At 34.1% G+C, this 16,463-nt stretch overlaps 2 long non-coding RNA genes across 2 annotated transcripts; both read left to right on the forward strand.

Moving 5' to 3' along the window:
- The first annotated feature begins 445 nt into the window (after positions 1-445).
- On the forward strand, positions 446-2,711 carry LOC128295337 (uncharacterized). The gene is made up of 3 exons (XR_008285701.1): positions 446-595; positions 1,063-1,146; positions 2,356-2,711. It is a non-coding gene; the product is annotated as an uncharacterized LOC128295337 (long non-coding RNA).
- Positions 2,712-7,148: 4,437 nt separating this feature from the next.
- On the forward strand, positions 7,149-14,467 carry LOC128295338 (uncharacterized). The gene is made up of 3 exons (XR_008285702.1): positions 7,149-7,199; positions 8,403-8,470; positions 14,226-14,467. It is a non-coding gene; the product is annotated as an uncharacterized LOC128295338 (long non-coding RNA).
- The last annotated feature ends 1,996 nt before the right edge of the window (positions 14,468-16,463 follow it).

Raw genomic sequence — 16,463 nt, forward strand, 5'->3', positions numbered from 1 at the left:
CTCCTTAGTGTTGGACAACTAGTAGAGAAAGGGTATTCACTGATCTTTAAGAATAGTGCCTGTATTGTTAAGTACACATATGGTCAGGAGTTGATCTCAATAACAATGACTGATAAGTTGTAATAGCCCGATTTTGGGTCTAGTCGGAACAGTGGTTTCGGGACCACAAACCCGACAAAAAAAAAATATTTTTATTATATTTTTATAGTCTATAAATTTATGAAAATATTTCGTAAAAATTTTATTCGAAAATTTTGACGTTTGAGCACTCAATTTAGTCAAAAGGACTAAATTGTAAAAAGTGCAAAAGTTGAGTTCTTTATATATGAGGTGCCTAATTGTTATGAGTTTTAAATTGAAAGTCCTTATGTGACAATTATTCCTTTAATAAGTTAGTGAATGGATATTTGTTTGGTATTTTTGAAATTTGGTTGAAATAAAAAGGGTAATTTTGTAAATTAATTAAAATAACCTAATAAGACAAATGATAAAAGCTATCATTTTTTTTCATTCTTTCTTCTTCAACCGTGGGAAAGAACAGAAAATAGCAGCCATGGATGAGCTCCATTCGGCCAAGCTTTTATGGCTTATATAGGTATGGTTTTTGTCCCGTTTTTAATGATTTTCGTATTTTTGAGATCCCCGAAGCTTAAATTTTCTATTTCTACCAATTGATTGAAGAGAAATTAGAGTTTAAAAATTTACCCATTCATGATATGGTTGTGCTTTGATGATTTATAGTGGATAATGAATGTTTGATGTGTTAAATATGAGTTTTATTCAATGAATTTCGGTAAAAATGTCAAAAAGGGGTTAAATTGTGAAAGTTACAAATTGGTCATAAGTGTGTGAATTAGTGAAAATTTGGAGTTTCCATAGAAGAGAAAAATGTTCAGCATGTCTTAAACCTTATAGAAATTGAATAAAAATTAATTTACGAGCATTGGGGCAAAAGTGCAAATATGCAAAAGTTTAGGGGTCAAAATGAAAATTTGTAAAAATATGATTTTTAGACCCATATGAATATTGTGACTGATTGGTAGGCTAAATGTGATGTTATAGATGATGAAAATTGAGACTTGGACCTAGAACGGAAAGAAATCGATTTATGGACGAGTATGTCCTTTTCACATTTGTGGTATCGAGGTAAGTTCGTATGTAAACAATACCATGCTATACATGTATTTAAATGTTATCATTACATGAATTGTACAGATATTAATGTGTATGTAATTAATAGAAATATGATAAGACAAAGCCTTAATAGACGAGGAAAAATCCCGTTTGAACCTTAGGAATAGAATAGGATACGAGTGACATGTCACTAGGAATTATGAGTCTAGATGACTAGCTCAAGAGTGAGCATTGAAATGTCATGAGATATGAGGTAGCTTTAGCTACAATTGAAGCACTTATGTGCAAAGGCTTTTCCGAGTATCTAATTAGTATTCCAAGTGTTCAACGGGCAATCCAAGGAAAGAGTTAATGATGGTCTCAATGAGGTAAGTCATTGGTGAGTATGCACTCGAGTTATGTTACGAGTTGTGCAAGTATGTATACTAATCCTATAAGAATGCCTTGATATGTGATGATCTATGATGCATAATATGTGTTCTTACCATGATGGATAAAATGGTGTTGTATTAATATTATGAACAATGATCATGAATGAGTAATTTAGCCTTGACAGATTTGAGTTACTGCAGTAGTGTAACTTTGAAAATACACTAAAAATAGTGGAAAATGAGTTAGAGGCAGAATAAAATATGAGATTAAAGCTTAATGAGTCTATTTTCACATGAAAGAAACAGAGGAAGAAAAAGAATTCCATATTGTTTGATATTTGAATTCTTGTGAAACAGGGTCTGAATGAAATCGAGATCCCCTGTTCTAACTTTAGAAATTCACCAAAAATTTTACAAAAATTATTAAGAGTTATACCTTACATGAATGGATTCCTTATTGAGTCTATTTTTATGGGGAATAAACAGAATGGTCGTTGGAATTTTGTACAGGGAGAAATTCGGTTTGTAGTGTACAGGGGTCAGAGTGGTCATACCCTGAAACAGGGGAGACTTTAACTAATAAACTGTACTATTTGGCTTAACCAAAAATTCTGGAAATTTTATGGAAAAAAGTAAAATAAGTCTAGTTTCAGGGAAAATTAACTGAACTTAATTCGGAGTTTCGTAGCTCCAGATATAAATAATTTAGTGACCGTTGCTCAGAAAGACAGCTTGTAGTGAACTTGAAAATATGTTGTAAACATTGATAAAACAAGTTAATGAGTTGCTTATTGTTTTCATATGAACTTACTAAGCGAAAGCTTACCCCCTTCTTTCCCATGTTTTCTAGAGTTTCCAGGTTAGCTCGGGTTGGAGGCCGTCAGAGATATTATCACCCTATCGAGTTAACGTTATCGGAGTAAGTAAACTCAAGTGATTCGAGTCTATGGCATGTATAGGGTTTTAATGTGAGTATGTAATATTATGATTTAGCCAAAGGCAGTGGCTTGTTATTAAGGTAGTATTAGTCATGTAAATTGGCCTATGTCGGCTAATGACATTATGGGCCCATATGATTATTCTTATGCATGTATGTTATTATCTCTTGTGATGTGGCTTACAACATGTATGCCTAGAGATTGAATTGAGATTCATTGATGAGCTAGTAACTAATGCAGGATTAAGTGATTGGTAAATAGTTAATAATGCTTCATGAATGGTTTGTGAGGTAATGATAGTTATGTCTAGTATGTGGTAATGATATGGGCAAATTCTATAATATTTATTGCATAAGAAAATAACTTGAGCATAACATGTTTGTAGATGTTTAAGAGCTCATTTATGCCACGTTGTATGTTATTGGATAAGTATGTATCTATGCATGTGGTGTGAGAGTGACAAAAGGCTTGATAATTAGCCTATTTCTGGCCACACGGCTTGAGCACATGGGCGTGTGAAGCCTTAACGCAAGAGATTTTTCTAAGTTTTTCATGAGTTCTCGATTGGGTCCCGAACCGCCTGAATGCATGTATTGGGCCTCGTAAGCTCGCATAAGGGATGATTGCATGTGAAAAAACGGTTTTAATTATTTGAGATTTCATGGCCTGTTTAGTATGGAAGTGTTAGTAAAAGTCGTAGCACCTCGAACCCCGTCCCGGCGTCGGATGCGGGCGAGGGGTGTTACATTTAGTGGTATCAGAGCATGGTTTAGTCGGTTCTCGGACTAACCTAGCGTAAGAGAGTCTAGTTATACATGCCATAGTATTGCTCGTGATAGTGTGATATCTCTCGGCCCTAACAAAACTGTTGATTAAGACAGGAATGAGTTCCAACCGAGCAAATCTTGATAGAGATAAGAGTAAAGTTGAAATTATTGAATCATGCTTATGATATGCTGAAAATTTGGAAAGGTATGAAAAGAAATCCATGATTTTTTTTTTATATGAACTAGTTTTCATTATGTGATACTCTTGAGATAAAGAATGTGAAATAGTGGAGTAAAACACAGTTAAGTTGTGAAAAGCGCTTTTATGCATGTTAGTATTCATACGATGTTAAATGTCCAACTTGATTTGGCCAAGTGTTTAGGAAAAGAAAGAAATTTACTTGAAATGACAGAATGTATGTATGAATGCTTTTATTGCATGATTAATAATCAATATATACATGAGGTTGACATTTATGTCTAGATTGATGAAGTCAATATGCAATAATGTTATGCTTTATAATCTCAGTTACAGAATCATAAATGTCACAATAGCATGAAAGTTGTAATGAAAGATCAAATTGGGTGGAACGCAGGGAATGAGTATGATCGTCACTAATGAATTGACGGAAAAGACTATGGTTGGACCATGGCAATACATGAGATTTGTGTGCCAGTGTAAGACCATGTATGAGACATGGCATCGGCATTGAGGCGAGGGCTAGTGTAAGACATGTCAGGACATGCATCACCACGATATGAGAGCGATGTAAGACATGTGCAGGACATGCATCGGCCTCGAGATGATAGCGATGTCGGACATGTGCGGGACATGTGTCGGCTACGAGATGTGCTAGTGTAAGACATGTATGGGACATGCGTCAAGACGGTTACATGTGTCGTTGTAAGACACATGCAGGACACGGCATCGACACGTATGGATGAGAGCTAGTACAAGACCATAGTTGAACTATGGCATCAAGTAGCGATGTACTCAAAACCATAAGATGTTCTCCAATTTGATAAATATTAGCAAGTGATTAAGACTAAATATGGGAATTTGATAAAACGTTAAGGGTAATTCGAGAAAAAGAAATGAAAGTTTGAGTTATGATAAATTCACTTATGTTTAGCTAATATTCGCATGAAATAAAGTTACATGTATTCTTGAGATATGTGAAAATGTGTTTATAACAAGTTGGAAATTTGAAATGTTTGAATCAATATGCGTAAAGCTATGCTGTTGTTGAATATGTATTTGCTTGAGAGTCAAAAGTTTAGAGGCTTTACAATCTTCGCCTTACCGAATAGATTTATACGATGAGATTCTCGAGAGATATGTTGCATAAGCTTGCAAAAGTGAAACCGAAGAGTACAAAATGGAATAGTATGAGATTAGCGAAGATGTAATTAGTTAGAGGAATAATGTCGGACTTGCACGTATGTCCGGGTATGACAAATTCAATTAAACAAAAGTGATGGCTATCTTTCTCTCTTGAGTATTCTATGTTTTCCTCTATTCGGGAATACGATAGTTATCCCTTTCGAGTGGGAATTCTACTTGTGTGAGGATCTTTGGAGACTGTGATATTAGATGAAAAGTTTTATTGGTCCGATTAGTTATGATCTACATTTCCCCATCTCTTCAGATTTCTATTCTGATATATTGGAATGAAGTTGACAGTAAAAATCTATGTAAGATTATTCTGATGTTCTATTGATTATGGTTTATATATGCGAGAATTATATTATCTCTATTATGAGAAATTCTAAAGCATACAGACAGTAGTTTCCTTCTGGTTTTCTCTGAGGGATTTTTCGGATCATCTTTATTATTTTCTTCTGGATTATATTCTCAGATTTCTGGTATAGTCTTTATATCTTGGAATTTCTTATATTGGCTTTTCTATCGTTCTTGTTTCGAGAATTGTCAAGCTTGGTTTATCTTTACGAGTAATCTTTGACTTGCGATATTAGAATCTGTTATGATTAAGCTTCTGGCTCGACCATAGAAGTGTGGGGATTTCAGTGTCGAGATTTCTTTAAAATCTCTGGGGTAAAGAATGGTTATTCTGCAAAAGTAAATCTGAGTTATGTGCATTTAAGTTTATTCTTGGGTTCGAGAATACTGTTACGTGTTCTTTGGTAAGTAGTCGACAAATGCATAAAATGATGGGGTTTTATTCTTGAAAGTATGTTATGGAAACATATTAGTTGGATTTCTCTTGTTCGAAAGATGTTATAAGTATAGTTATCCCGATTAATAAAAGACCACATCTATGAAGTTGGAATCATTTGATTCATGTTAGTAAAGTTTCTAAACAGTTGATGATCGAGTATAGAAATGTGGCTATAAGTGGTAAATTAAACAAGTACAGCATGATTCGACTTTTAATTTGGAATTGCGAGGAGGATTTGATTTCGGTTTCTATTACTATTAATTGAGTAAGATTTGATCTTGAGAAACTCGGGTATCTGAGAATTGAGTCTGAGTTCACAAGATATCTTGTTTATTCGTTCAAAGGATGTCGAATTGTCTATAGGGTAAAGCCGAATATCAAATGTATTCGAGATTATTATTGTCGATTATGACAAGGGAAGAAAATGATAAAGGATCATTATGAATTTCAGATCGGGATGTCTCTCATTTCCGGAAAAAGGAGATGCAAGTTGAATTGTGAAAGATTGATGATGGAAGTCTGCATGATTATTTTAGTATGTACAGATATATTATTCAACCGATGTGACTGAGTTGTATGTTTCTAAGTTTATAGTTCCAAGAATGTCAGTCTCCGGTGTTTCAAATTGAGCTCCGAGGTTTATACCTCAACTGTGGAAAAGCTATAGGAAATCTTGAGTATGAGCTTGTGTGGAATTGTTTTGTAAGTTGTGAGAAAAAGATATAAGTGACTCGTGAAAGTAGAGAACAACTTTTTGGTAAGATTTTCGGGATGAAAATCCTAAAGGGGAAGAAATGTAATAGCCCGATTTTGGGTCTAGTCGAACAATGGTTTCGGGACCACAAACCCGACAAAAAAAAAATATTTTTATTATATTTTTATAGTCTATAAATTTATGAAAATATTTCGTAAAAATTTATTCGAAAATTTTGACGTTTGAGCACTCAATTTAGTCAAAAGGACTAAATTGTAAAAAGTGCAAAAGTTGAGTTCTTTATATATGAGGTGCCTAATTGTTATGAGTTTTAAATTGAAAGTCCTTATGTGACAATTATTCCTTTAATAAGTTAGTGAATGGATATTTGTTTGGTATTTTGAAATTTGGTTGAAATAAAAGGGTAATTTTGTAAATTAATTAAAATAACCTAATAAGACAAATGATAAAAGCTATCATTTTTTTCATTCTTTCTTCTTCAACCGTGGAAAGAACAGAAAATAGCAGCCATGGATGAGCTCCATTCGCCAAGCTTTTATGGCTTATATAGGTATGGTTTTGTCCCGCTTTTTAATGATTTTCGTATTTTTGAGATCCCCGCTTAAATTTTCTATTTCTACCAATTGATTGAAGAGAAATTAGAGTTTAAAAATTTACCCATTCATGATATGGTTGTGCTTTGATGATTTATAGTGGATAATGAATGTTTGATGTGTTAAATATGAGTTTTATTCAATAAATTTCGGTAAAAATGTCAAAAGGGGTTAAATTGTGAAAGTTACAAATTGGTCATAAGTGTGTGAATTAGTGAAAATTTGGAGTTTCCATAGAAGAGAAAAATGTTCAGCATGTCTTAAACCTTATAGAAATTGAATAAAAATTAATTTACGAGCATTGGGGCAAAAGTGCAAATATGCAAAAGTTTAGGGTCAAAATGAAAATTTGTAAAATATGATTTTAGACCCATATGAATATTGTGACTGATTGGTAGGCTAAATGTGATGTTATAGATGATGAAAATTGAGACTTGGACCTAGAACGGAAAGAAATCGATTTATGGACTAGTATGTCCTTTTCACATTTGTGGTATCGAGGTAAGTTCGTATGTAAACAATACCATGCTATACATGTATTTAAATGTTATCATTACATGAATTGTACAGATATTAATGTGTATGTAATTAATAGAAATATGATAAGACAAAGCCTTAATAGACGAGGAAAATCCCGTTTGAACCTTAGGAATAGAATAGGATACGAGTGACATGTCACTAGGAATTATGAGTCTAGATGACTAGCTCAAGAGTGAGCATTGAAATGTCATGAGATATGAGGTAGCTTTAGCTACAATTGAAGCACTTATGTGCAAAGGCTTTTCCGAGTATCTAATTAGTATTCCAAGTGTTCAACGGGCAATCCAAGGAAAGAGTTAATGATGGTCTCAATGAGGTAAGTCATTGGTGAGTATGCACTCGAGTTATGTTACGAGTTGTGCAAGTATGTATACTAATCCTATGAGAATGCCTTGATATGTGATGATCTATGATGCATAATATGTGTTCTTACCATGATGGATAAAATGGTGTTGTATTAATATTATGAACAATGATCATGAATGAGTAATTTAGCCTTGACAGATTTGAGTTACTGCAGTAGTGTAACTTTGAAAATACACTAAAAATAGTGGAAAATGAGTTAGAGGCAGAATAAAATATGGGATTAAAGCTTAATGAGTCTATTTTCACATGAAAGAAACAGAGGAAGAAAAAGAATTCCATATTGTTTGATATTTGAATTCTTGTGAAACAGGGTCTGAATGAATTCGAGATCCCTGTTCTAACTTTAGAAATTCACCAAAATTGTACAAAAATTATTAAGAGTTATACCTTACATGAATGGATTCCTTATTGAGTCTATTTTTATGGGGAATAAACGGCATGGTCGTTGGAATTTTGTAAAGGGAGAAATTCGGTTTGTAGTGTACAGGGGTCAGAGTGGTCATACCCTGAAACAGGGGAGACTTTAACTAATAAACTGTACTATTTGGCTTAACCAAAAATTCTGGAAATTTTATGGAAAAAAGTAAAATAAGTCTAGTTTCAGTGAAAATTAACGGAACTTAATTCGGAGTTTCGTAGCTCCAGATATAAATAATTTAGTGACCATTGCTCAGAAAGACAGCTTGTAGTGAACTTGAAAATATGTTGTAAACATTGATAAAACAAGTTAATGAGTTGCTTATTGTTTTCATATGAACTTACTAAGCGGCTTACCCCCTTCTTTCCCATGTTTTCTAGAGTTTCCAGGTTAGCTCGGGTTGGAGGCCGTCGAGATATTATCACCCTATCGAGTTAACGTTATCGGAGTAAGTAAACTCAAGTGATTCGAGTCTATGGCATGTATAGGGTTTTAATGTGAGTATGTAATATTATGATTTAGCCAAAGGCGTTGGCTTGTTATTAAGGTAGTATTAGTCATGTAAATTGGCCTATGTCGGCTAATGACATTATGGGCCCATATGATTATTCTTATGCATGTATGTTATTATCTCTTGTGATGTGGCTTACAACATGTATGCCTAGAGATTGAATTGAGATTCATTGATGAGCTAGTAACTAATGCAGGATTAAGTGATTGGTAAATAGTTAATAATGCTTCATGAATGGTTTGTGAGGTAATGATAGTTATGTCTAGTATGTGGTAATGATATGGGCAAATTCTATAATATTTATTGCATAAGAAAATAACTTGAGCATAACATGTTTGTAGATGTTTAAGAGCTCATTTATGCCACGTTGTATGTTATTGGATAAGTATGTATCTATGCATGTGGTGTGAGAGTGACAAAAGGCTTGATAATTAGCCTATTTCGCCACACGGCTGAGCACATGGGCGTGTGAAGCCTTAACGCAAGAGATTTTTCTAAGTTTTTCATGAGTTCTCGATTGGGTCCCGAACCGCCCTGAATGCATGTATTGGGCCTCGTAAGCTCGCATAAGGGACAGATTGCATGTGAAAAGAACAGTTTTTAATTATTTGAGATTTCATGGCCCTGTTTAGTATAGAAGTGTTAGTAAAAGTCAGGTAGCACCTCGAACCCCGTCCCGGCGTCGGATGCGGGCGAGGGGTGTTACATAAGTGTTTCATGCTTAACATGAATCAACTTGAAAAGAAGACCTACACTAGACTTGTTGATAATGCTGGTCTTTGGCATAGGAGACTAGGCCATGCCAATTATAGATCACTTGATCTGATGCACAAAATGAATATGGTGGATGATATGTCAAAAGTTGAGGTAAAAGATACTATGTATGAAGTTTGCCAGCTTGGTAAACAAGCCAGATTGCCTTTTCCAGTGAACCAGGCATGGAGAGCTCGAGAAAGACTTGAGCCGGTGCACTCAGATGTCTGTGGACCAATGAAGTCCTCTTCTTTGAATGATATCAAGTATTTTATGCTGCTTATAGATGATCTGACCTGATTTTGCTGGGTTTACTTCTTGAAACAGAAGTCTGAGGTGTTTGATGCCTTTTGTAGATTCAAGGCATTAGTCGAGAACCAGTCAGGCTGTAAGATCAAAGCCTTGAGAACTGACAATGGGACTGAATACTTGTCTGAAAGGTTTCAAAAGTTTTGTGAGCAGGCAGGGATCCACCATCAGTTAACCACAGTTTATACTCCACAACAAAATAGAGTTTGTGAAAGAAAAAACAGAACAGTTATGGATATGGCCAGATGTTTGCTATTTCAAAGCAAACTTCCAAGTAAATTTTGGGCAGAGGCTATCAATACCTTAGTTTACCTACTGAACAAGCTTCCAACTCGAGCTATAAAGGACAAAACACCTTTTGAAGGATGGTATGGAGTCAAACCATCTATTTCTCATCTGAAAGTGTTTGGATGTGTGTGTTATGTTCTCATTCCAGCAGAAAGAAAAACCAAGCTTAAGAAAAGGCCTGCTCTTAGCATATTTGTTGGCTACAGCAGTACCAAGAAGGGTTACAGAATATATGATCCTTCAACAAGGAAGATTTTGGTGAGTAGGGATATCAAATTTGATGAAGAAAAGGTTTGGAGTTGGGATGGTTCAGACATAAGCCAGTTTGATGAAGATCAGCTTGACATCAGTCTAGAGTCAGCTGAGAATGAACCAAAAAATGCAGACTTTGATGATCCTCCTGTGAGAGGAACTAGAACCATTACTGACATCTACCATAGATGCAATGCAGTAATAATTGAGCCTTCAAGCTATGAAGAAGCTGCAAGGGACAGATGCTGGAATAAGGCTATGGAAACTGAGCTTGACATAATTTATAAGAATGAAACATGGGATTTGGCTGATAAACCAGATCAGAAGAAAGTCATAGGTGTCAAGTGGGTTTTTAGAGCTATGTTTAATGCTAATGGCTCATTAAACCAGCACAAGGCAAGGCTTATGGTGAAAGGGTATAGCCAGCAGTATGGCATAGATTTCATGGAAACTTCTACTCCAATAGCAAGGCTTGACACAATCAAGCTTCTATTTGCCTTAGCTGCACAAAAACATTGGAAGGTTCACCAGCTAAATGTTAAGTCAGTATTTCTTAATAGCTTTCTCAAGGAGGAGATTTTCATCTAGCAACCAGAAGGTTTCAAGGTCCTAGGACAAGAGGACAAGGTTTATAGGCTGAAGAAGGCCTTATATGGCCTGAAACAAGCACCAAGAGCTTGGTATGACAGGACAGACACTTACCTGTCTAAGCTCGGATTTGAAAAGAGTGTTAGTGAAGCTACACTCTATGTGAAAAGATCAGAAGGTAAAACTTTATTGATTGTATCACTCTATGTAGATGATTTACTTGTGACTGGAAGCAAAGAAGAACTGATCAGTGAATTCAAAGAACAAATGTTGAACTTGTTTGATATGACAGACTCGGGAATCATGACATACTTCATTGGCATGAAAGTGAATCAGTCTGATTATAGAATTTTCATTAGTCAGCAAGCTTTTGCCTTGAAGATCCTAGACAAACTTTGCATGAGTAATTGCAAACCAGTGAGCACACCATTGGCTTAAGGAGAAAAGCTGACTAGGTTTGAGAATCAAGTAAGAGTTGATGAGAAGAAGTACAGAAGTTTAGTTGGTTGTTTGCTTTACTTAACAGCAACTAGACCTGACCTCATGCATGCTGTTAGTCTGATGTCAAAATTCATGCATTGTTGTGATACAACTCATTTCAAAGCAGCAAAGAGGATACTCAGGTATGTTAAGGGAACTTTAAAGCTTTGAGTCATGTTTAAGAAGGAAAATGAACTTAGACTTGTTGGATATTCAGACAGTGACTGGGTTGGGTCTGCAGATGACATGAAAAGCACCTCGGGTTACTTTTTCACCTTTGGTTCAGGAGTCTTTTTGCTGGAGCTCAAAGAAGCAACAAATAGTTGCTCAATCCACAGCTGAAGCAGAGTACATTGCAGCAGCAGCAGTAAATCAAGCCATTTGGCTCAGAAAGTTGTTGTTTGATTTGAATGAAGAACAAAGTGGAGCTACTGAAATTATCGTTGACAATCAATCAGCAATTGCCATAGCTAAAAATCTAGTCTTCCATGGCAAGACTAAACATTTTAAAATCAAATTTCATTTTGTTAGAGAGACTGAACAATCTGGAGAAATCAGCCTTGTTTATTGCAGCTCACAAGACCAATTGGCTGACATATTGACTAAGCCACTTGGTACAACTAGGTTCGAGGACTTAAGAAGCAAGATTGGTGTATGTTACATACAGTCCAAGGAGGAGTGTTAAGCATTGGCCTGCAATGCAACATGTGACCAGCAACAGAAACAATAGCAACCCTTCAAGTAGACCAGTAATGGAGCAGAACCGAAAGCAGCAACTAGTTTAGTTTCTTTTTTATCATTTCATTCCTATGTAACCTTGCCTAGTTATCTTGTAATCTTGTTCAAAAGTTAGTACGATTAGAATTTTGATTTGTAGTTGATGTAATAGCTGAACTGTCAGCTTGCTTTTGCTTGTAATTCAAAGATTATATTTGTTTTGTATTAGTGGGAGCAGTTACAATTATTAGGTAACTGTCAAACATGTTTGTAACTCATATATTTTGAATTTTTAATCAATGAAAATGATTATCATCAGGTTATCAACTTGTTCAAGTTTCTCTCTTGAGTTTTGCTTTTAGTTCCTTCTTGTTTTTGCTTTTGTGTTAGCTTGTATTGCTGCCATTGTTCCAACAAAAATCATCTAAAAAATTGTCCAAAAAGAATATGTCAAGATATACGACAAACTAGATTGTTTGATGTAAAGGCTAATCCTACTAAAAAAAGTGGCACATTGACCTTGGCACCATATGAGTTCCACCAAGAGGATGGGATAAAAGAGACTTTACAGAAATGATTATTTTGAATGTGTACTTCACTAGCATGGTTAAGCACTATGGTTTTAGAAAGTATTCTAAGGCACTTTAACTGGGGTTCAAAGTACTGAGTCGCAATACAACTAAGAAATACATCATACAAAGATATGTTTCTGAAAAGGAGAATACCAGTATATTGTTGAGAAAAGAAAAGAGTTGGATTGCCTTAACTACTAACATGTGGAGTGCAAATAACCAAAGAAAAGGTTATATGGCTGTCACTGCACATTTTATTGATAATGCTTAGAGACTACAAAATCGAATGATAAGGTATTACATTCTTTTAAATCTTTTAGGGATGGATTTTTTTAGCTGGTTTAGTAACCTTTGCATACGGTAGGTTTTGTTATGTCCCAACCCCTCATACCATTGAGGTACTTGCTGACACTATGAAAGAATGCATTCAATCTTGGAATATCGATCTTAAATTGTCTGCTATCACTGTGGACAATTGTACGACTAATGATGCAATGATGGATATTTTGCATGGAGAGTTTCCTTATGGTTCCCTTCTTCTGCACGATCAGTTTTTCGTATGTGTTGTTGTGCTCATATATTAAATTTAATTATTTAAAATGGGTTAAAAGTTGTTGTAGCTGATGGTGTCGAAATAATTAGGGATAGTGTTGTGTTTTAAGTTGCTTCTGATAAAAGGATTCAAAAGTTTGAACAAGTAGCTAGGTACTTAGTTCCTAAATACCAAAAAAAAAAAAACGGTACTTGATTGCAAGACTCGGTGGAATTGTACTTTTGAACTGCTTACAGTTGCTATGAAGTATAAGGAAATGTTTGTTATTTTGAATGACCGAGATAATCTTTAAAAGAATCCACCAAACAGTGAAGATTGGGAAAAAGTAGAGAAAATATGTGAAAATTTGGAAGTGTTTAGTACTATTACCCTTTATTTCTCTGCTTCAAGATTTCTTACTGCCAATATTTATTTTCCCAAAATTTGTACTCTTAGACTTGCTATATCTAATTGGCTTTCATCTCCTTATGATTATATAAGGAAAATGGCACAAGTAATGCTAGAAAATACAAGTACTGAATTGGTGTTAATGGTCTAATAGGTGTGGCAACAATACTTGATCCAAGATGCAAAATGGCCATTATCCACTTTTTTTTTAAATATTTGATCATGATGAAGCTAAGAGTAAGGTTAGTAGAATTAGTATTTTTCTTCTCCAGTTGGTGGATGAATATGGGTTTAAGAATAGTAGGATTCAAGCTACTAGTTCTCGAGCACCTAGTGATATTGGTAACATTAGATATGCATATATGCAAGAATTTTCACAATTTATGGAGCAAGATAAAAGTCAAAGTTATGAAAAATCAAATTTGGAAAAATACTTGGAAGCTTCTAACTTACAACTTTGTGATGATTTTGATATCCTCACCTGGTGGAAGACAAATGGAAGCACATATCTCATTCTTCAACAAATAGCTAGGGATGTTTTAAGCATTTCTATTTCTATAGTCCCTTTGGAACCTGCTTTCAACACTAATGGTCGAGTACTTGATCCTTATCGTAGCTGACTTCTACCAGAAACTGTTGAAGCTTTTATGTGTGCTCAAAATTGGATTTGAGCTGGTAAATTATGGGTTTTTTTTTGAATTTATTTATAAAATAGAAACATATCATTTTTTTACATTGAATTTATTTGTCAAATAGATGTGCAAGTTACTTATAAAGAAGCTTACATATGCAGGTTCAAATGAAGTTAAAGAGATACAATGCTCACAATTGATAGAAGAATTAGAAGATGAAGGTGATACAGAAACAACGGGAGTGATATGTATTGATTGATTTTTGGAATTTTTGCACTTCTGTTACATTTGAAGACATTTATGATGTATTTGAGACATTGTTTGTATTTGGATATTATGTAAGGACTCTATTTTCTGAATTTTTTAAACTCGTGTTGAAGTTATATTTTATTTACCAACTAAAGGGTAGCGATGACTTATTTTTTTAAAATGGTGACAGTTGAAATAAGTCACATATGTGGTAGGAGTCCAGAAGACAAGTATTCCATACTTTTTTCATAAAAAATTGGTTTATATTTATTTAATTGATATTTGTAAATATATTATATAAAGTGGGTCGCAGAGTGGGTATAGCAAGAATTAGGTAGGTTTGGGGACCCATGTAGATGGTTGGGCGGGGATGGTTTTAGGTTTTGTACTCGCAATGAGTCGCGAGGCGGGGATAGGTACGGGGGGATCACCCCCCGCACCCACCCCTCCCAATTGACATCCCTACATAGGATTAAGATCAATCTTGAGAAGCTCCCGTAATAAGATTGGGGCTTCTCCAAATACATGCATCTCATCATAATTCCCATTTCCCAATTTAGCTATCCAATTAGCTAAGATAGCTTCCACAACTAAAGCATTATCACACTCCAATTCCAATTACCTAAAACCAAATGCCCATGCTAAATTGAGGCATTCTAATATAGCTCTTACCTCAGTTTTGAAAATTGAATCTTTCCCAATCCGCATAGTAAATCCACACGTCCAATTGGCATCATGGTCTCTAAACACTCCTCCAATCACAGCAATATTCTTGCTTCCGAACAATGCACCATTTGTATTCAACTAAACCTACCTTTCTCCGGCGGCCTCCAATGGTCACCCAACACCTTTTGAATGCGATGTAGCTAACATGGTTTTGAGTTTACAAAGCTCGTAGTTCAAGCTAAACCTGTACTTGTAACAACATCAACATTATTATGGCTATTATTGAAAATAAAATTATTTCAGCATTTCCATAATAACCAACACAATATTGCAAACAACCTCCTTCACTATCAACTCCTCTTGAGATAACAAGTTCTTAGTTAACCATATATTTAGACTCACTGAAAAGAACATATTTTTTTGATTAAATTAGGAATCACCACCTCCCAAACATATTTATTGTTTATTTGTTATTTATGAACATTATTTGTGAATATATTCAATTATATATTCATATGCATATTCACTAAACATATTCATTTAACTTAAACAAATAAATATAAATAAATATAAATACACATAAATTTAAATAAACAAACACAAACACAAACACAATTTTAATATTGTTAATAAACACAAACAAATAAGAATTCATTTAGGTAGTTAAATAACAAAAGATGTTATTGAATTGGTATGGTCACTGTCTAATATAATAAAAATATCAAAAGCAACAATCATGGAATTAGCTTTTTGATGGATACATTTTGGATGAAAAGTCACATCAATTTGTGGTGAGAAATGTGTTTTGATTTCATCCCTCCAAAAGTCAATTATTTATCTCATTCTATACATTTAATTTATACATCTAAACATCCACTTTTGAATAAAGATTTTAAGAATTGAAGCTTTTCTTGTCCTTTTCCAAAATTTTTAAATTTAATTATAACTATATAAAATAAAAATGTTTTTAAAATAAATTGGGTAAGAAATTAAAATTGAGTTTTTAATTTAATTTTAATTTAAAATTTTAAAAAATTATATTTTAAAGAAAATATAATGGGTGTTTGGTAAACAGAGTTTTGGACTTTTTTAATTGATTTGGGCGCAAAATAAAGAATTAAAAAGTCAAACTCTCCTATTGTAATGTTTGGTGAATGGAGGTTTATAATGGACATAAACCTCCAAAACAAAAAACGTTGGGATGGACAACTTTTTTCAACAGCTCATTGGGAATGAAATATATGAAATAATATATTTGATGATGTTTGCTCAAAAATTGCTTCTTTTATAACATGTTTTCAAACCTAATAGGAGTGCCAATATATTAATAGCTTTCATTCTCTCATTTTCACTTTTATTTCTAAAATCCAAAGTAAATCTCAAAAAAAAAATTTCCACCGTGAATTTAAAAAAAAAAAACTCCAACGTGAATCTACAAAAATCAACATTGCCACGAGAAATTTTCAATCGAGCCCATTCATCTT

Source organism: Gossypium arboreum, chromosome 7, assembly GCF_025698485.1.
Source record: "Gossypium arboreum isolate Shixiya-1 chromosome 7, ASM2569848v2, whole genome shotgun sequence".
Lineage (NCBI taxonomy): Eukaryota > Viridiplantae > Streptophyta > Magnoliopsida > Malvales > Malvaceae > Gossypium > Gossypium arboreum.